This window comes from Zalophus californianus, chromosome 7 (genome assembly GCF_009762305.2).
Source record: "Zalophus californianus isolate mZalCal1 chromosome 7, mZalCal1.pri.v2, whole genome shotgun sequence".
In the NCBI taxonomy this organism is placed as follows: domain Eukaryota; kingdom Metazoa; phylum Chordata; class Mammalia; order Carnivora; family Otariidae; genus Zalophus; species Zalophus californianus.
Window position 1 is genome coordinate 144,245,501 of NC_045601.1, and position 5,438 is coordinate 144,250,938.

General features: G+C 36.3%; 1 non-coding gene across 1 annotated transcript; it reads left to right on the plus strand.

Moving 5' to 3' along the window:
- The first annotated feature begins 5,096 nt into the window (after positions 1-5,096).
- On the plus strand, positions 5,097-5,185 carry TRNAY-GUA. Its single transcript is given in 2 exon segments — positions 5,097-5,133; positions 5,150-5,185. It is a non-coding gene; the product is annotated as a tRNA-Tyr (tRNA).
- The last annotated feature ends 253 nt before the right edge of the window (positions 5,186-5,438 follow it).

Genomic DNA, 5,438 nt, shown 5'->3' on the forward strand with positions numbered 1-5,438 from the left:
TGGGGCCGTCTTAGAATTTTGCCTCCTACGATGAGTGTGTAGAGGCATCTCATGTGGTTTTAATTCATATTTCCCTCAACTAATGATGCCTACTTATTCAGGTAGTTGTCATCTGTATATCTTCTTTGGTGGAGTGTCTGTTGAAATCCTTCCCTTTAAAAAAAAAAATTGAATTGTTTGCCTCCTTATTGAGTTCTGGAATGCTTTATACATTCTGGCTAAAAGTCTTGTCTATCAGGTGTTTGTCCTGCAATATTTTCTCCCAGTCTTTTCATTTCTTAGCAGTATCTTTTGAAAAGCAAATATTAAAATTTTGATGAAGCCCAATTTATCTTTTTTTTCTTTTATACCTTGAATTTTTTGTGTTCTTTGGTGTTCTAAGAATTTTTTGCCTAACCAAAGGTCACAGAGATTTTCTTCTGGAAGTTTTATCTTTTACATTTAGGTCTCTGATCAAACTTGAATTAATTATTTTATATCGTATTGATTTATATTATATTGATGGTAAAAGATTTTTTTGTTTTATATATGAATGTCCAGTTGTACCAACATCAGTTACTGAAAGCTTATCCTTTCTCTATAGAATTACTGTGTTGTCTATGTGAAAAATCAATCAACAGTATTTTTAACAAATGGTGGTAGAACTGAATATCCACATGCAAAAAAAAAATGAATCACAAAAGTTAACTCAAAATTATCATACACCTAAATGTAAAATGCAAAACTATAATATCACTAGAAGATAACAAAGGAAAAAATGTAGGTAGCCTTGAGCATGGTGATAACTTTGTGTGTGTGATAACTTTTGAGATGTAACACCAAAGGCATACTTCATGGAAAAAAAATAATTGGTAAGTTGGACTTCACCAAAATTAAAAACTTCTTCAAAAAGACACTGTCAAAAGAATAAAAAGAGAAGCCACAGACTGGGAGAAAATATGTGCAAAGGCCATATCTGATAAAGGACTGCTATCCAAAATATACAAAAAGCTTTTAAAACTCAACAATAAAATAAACAACTTGGGCAAAATATCTGGACAACTCACCAAAGAAGACATACAGGTGGCAAATAAAAGATCTGCCACATCATATGTAATCAGGGAATTGTAAATTGAAAAATCAATGATAAGCCACTACACACCTGTTAGAATGGCCAAAATACAAAACACAGTACCAAATGCTGGTGAGGATGTTAAGCCAACAGGAACTCTCATTCACTGAGGCTTGTAATTTGCATTTCCCTAATGAATAACAATATCGAGGATCCATATCATGGGCTTATTGGCCATCTGTACATTTTGTTTTGTGAACTATCTACCCAAATCATTTGCCTATTAAAACAATGGCTCACTATTGAGTTGTACAAGTGTGTTATACACTCTGGATCCAAGTCCTTTATCATTTATCACTTAAACACTTACCTGAATGTTTTGCCTATATTTTTCCCCAACCTGTCACTTGCCCTTTAATTATCTTAAGTTCTTAAGCATCTTTTGAGACTTTTTCTTTAGTCTTTGATGAAGTCCAATTTATCATTTAAAAAACATTTTTTTTAAGATTGTATTTATTTATTTGACACAGAGAAAGCCAGAGAGCAAGCACAAGCAGGGGAACCGGCAGGCAGGGGAGAAGCAGGCTCCCTGCTGCGCAATGAGCCCAACGTGGGGCTCCATCCCAGAACCCTGGGATCATGACGAGAGCCAAAGGCAGAAGCTTAACCGACTGAGCCACCCAGATGCCCCCCCCCTTTTTTTCTTTATAGTATATGCTTTTTGTGCTCTAAGAATTTTTTGCTTAACCTAAAGTTACAAAGATTTTTCTCCTAGTTTTTCTTCTAGGAGACAGTTGAAATGGTTCTATAGCTAACTGACTCAATTGACAGTTTTAATCATTATGTTTAGGTCTTCATCCATTTTGAGTTTTGTCCATTATGCTGTGTAGGGTCTGAGTTCCTTTAGTAGCATGTGAATATCCACTTTTTCCAGCGCCATTTGTTAAGGACTATCTGTTCCTTGGCACCTCTGTCAAAGTCAACTGATTATGTATATATGCTGGTATATTTTTCTGGACTCTATCTAGCTTTATAATAAGTCTTGTAACCAGGTAGTGTTAAGTCCTCTAACTTTGTTCTTCTCCTTCACAATTGTTTTGGGTATTTTGCATCTTTTGAGGTCTATATACATTTTAGAATCAGCTTGTCATTTTTACAAAACTGCTCACTGAGATTTTGACTGGGATGGCGTTAAATATATAAGTCAATTTGGAAGACTTTGCAACTGAAAAATGTGGATTTTTCTGTTATAGAATGTGTTGTTTTTATTGTATTTTTTGTTAAATTTATCTCTAAAAATTTCACTTTTTAACCCTTCTGAATGGTATTTTATATTTCAAGTTCAATAAACCAGAATACTTATTAATAAATAGAATTGTAATTTATTATATTTGTGTCCTGTGGCTTTGGTAAACTTATTATTTGCAGTAGATTTACAGCAGATTCTTCAGCATTTTTTCATAATCATCACATCATATATGAATAGAGAGAGTTTTGCCTTTCCTTTTCAAATCTATGCTTTTCTTTCTTTCTTGACTTGTACTGGCTAGAACCTCCAGGGCAATACTGAAGAGAAGTCAAGGTCGGATATCCTTGTTCTAGACCTGATTTTATTGACGAACCATTCAGTCTTTCACTACTAAATATGCTAATGTTGGGGTTTTTCAATATGTCTTTTATAGGTTGATGAAATTCTCTTATATTACTAGTTGGCAGAAATTTAATCCATGAATGCATCCTAATTTTGTCATGTTTATTCTGCATCTGTTGAGATAATCATATAGGTCTTTTTTAATCTGATAATAAGATTTATTGGTTTCTAATAAATTCTAACCTACACTTTAACTTTTCACCTGGTTTAGTTTTTCGGAAGTTTCTTTTCGTACTTTAAAAATTCAGGCAATATTTACATAAGATGTCCCTTTTTAGTACCATGAGTTCTGACAAATGTTTACAGTCATATAACCACACCCACAATGAAGATATGAAATGGTTACATCACACCCCCAACTTCTCCATGTTCCTTTTGCAGCTAACTCCTCCCCCTACATTCTAACCTGCCAACTACTGATGTTTTCTATTCCTTTAGTTTTGTGCTTATAAGAATGTCTTATGTAGCCTTTTGTATCTGCCTTTAGGGTAAGGCATAGGAGATTCATCCCTGTTGTTACATCTATCAATAGTTTGCTTCTTTTTATTGCTGAGTATTCCATTGGAATATTGTCTGTAAGCTTTAGGAGCAGGCAAGTTTGAGCCAGTTAGCTATAGAACCATTTCAGATTTAAATCAACTCTGCAATACCACATGACTGAGACATGAGGCTCTGGGATCTCAAATGAGTACTTGTACATTACCTAGCACTGGCTGATGAGAAAAATATGGAACATTTTCTCAGGTCCCATTGTGCCCTTTGTGAAAATTGGGCTGCAGGGGAGGTGGGTGGGGGATGTGGTAATTGGGTGATGGGCATTAAGGAGGGCACTGGATGTAATGAGCATTGGGTGTTATAGGTAATTGATGAATCACTAAATTCTATCCCTGAAACTAATAATACACTCTATGTTAACTAACTTGAATTTAAATAAACTCTAAAAAAAAGAGAGAGAGTGGTAGATCAGGTAAGAGGAAAGCTTTGACCTACTGGAAAAGCTAGAGAGTTACACAAGAAAAAAAAGCAGATGCTGAAGATGAGGAGACACTCAGAGAGTCAAAAGCCAACGAGCACTGGCTAAGAGAGGGAGTTTGGAAGTTTATAAACGAGAGAAAAGAGAAAGAAATTTGGATTAGCTTCTGTGTTATGGCCAGGGAGGCTTCCGAGATGAGAGACGTCTGTAAGGCAGTGTTGTCCTATGTGATAAATATCGTGTCAATCTGTGTGTGTTCTAAGATACTTAAGTAAAATGTAAACATTTTTTCCTTTAAAAACAAGAAAGAAAAGCTTTTATTTGAGACACAATGTGAACTTAGACCCTAGAGTATGGCTGCTTTCATGTCTGTGGTGTTCAAGGCTCTGTCAGGACACTCAATACGTGAAAGAGATGGTCTCACACAGAAACCGCTCGTTTCTCTAAGGCTTTTCTACTCCAGCTTCTCACATTTCCCCCAGATTAGGTTAGATTATTGGAAAGAAATGTACCTCATTTCTCATGAGAGGGAACTGAATAACTGAATTAAATAGAAATTATGTGTTGCAGATTTCTCAGGGAAATCACTGGATAGGACCTTTTGAAGAAAGATTTATTTTTCCAAGACTACAGTTTGAAGTACTTTGATTTTTAATAAGCAATATTCTTATAAATTCATCGAAAATCTTTTCTATAGATACATCCTCGGGAAGTCTGTCCAGATGGCTTCCTGCTTTCTCCATGGGTGTTCAGCCAGGAAGCCCAATGCCATAATAGGTGCTCATTAGCAGTACATGACAGCATCCCTACAAACACATGTCTAAATTTCTTTTTTTAGATTTGGAGAGGGGTGTGTTTCATTTATTTGCCCCACTAAATACGAGCCACTCAATTCCTAAACACACACGCACACACACAATGCCTCTTGTGTTGGGTCAAGTACTTCTATGTCTATACATTATTTTCATTGTCCTTCAAAAAGAATTGCAAAGTTTCCAAAATGAACTCGGCAGTATGTCCACTTCAAGACAGTAGATTCCTCTTTAACCCAACTGTCTATATGTGGGATAAATTATCATTTCTCCATCACTTTAATAGAGAGGCGGGAGGCAGAAGGTACAGAGGGACAGCAGGAGAAATAAGGGTGATGGTCCTATCTATATTATGCCTAAGTGAGCACGATGGAACATGGGTGGTGGTGGTTTCTTTTTTAAAGACCTAAATCAGAAAGTAAAAAGCACAAAACTTAAGTGTTCAAGGGTATTAATTTTTTAATATACCTCTAAGATCACCACCCCTATCAGTCTAGAACATTTCTAGCACCCTAGAAAAAAATCGTGTTTGCCTGTAATTTTAAAAAGACGGTTAAAACCACTGGGATAAACATTATTCAAGGTATTCTAACAACCCCTACCACCAATCCTTCGATAGCTCAGTTGGTAGAGCGGAGGACTGTAGACGTTCAGACATGGTCATCCTTAGGTCGCTGGTTCGAATCCGGCTCGAAGGACTCAACCTTTTGACAGGTTTTCACTGACGCCGCTTGCGTGAACCCTTTGCGCAGATAAGAAAACTTGAACAGCTGGGCACATTGTCGTTTGTGCTCACAGATGAACTTGTAAGACTGAAAATAATAATAAAAAATAAATAAGCGATCCGCAGGTACATACACAAGAAGCTGCGCATGTAAGACCGGGTCTCCAGGGAGACTGACTTTTCATGGAGTTTGGGCAAGGGTCATGGGGCGCGTGGAGAACGGGAAG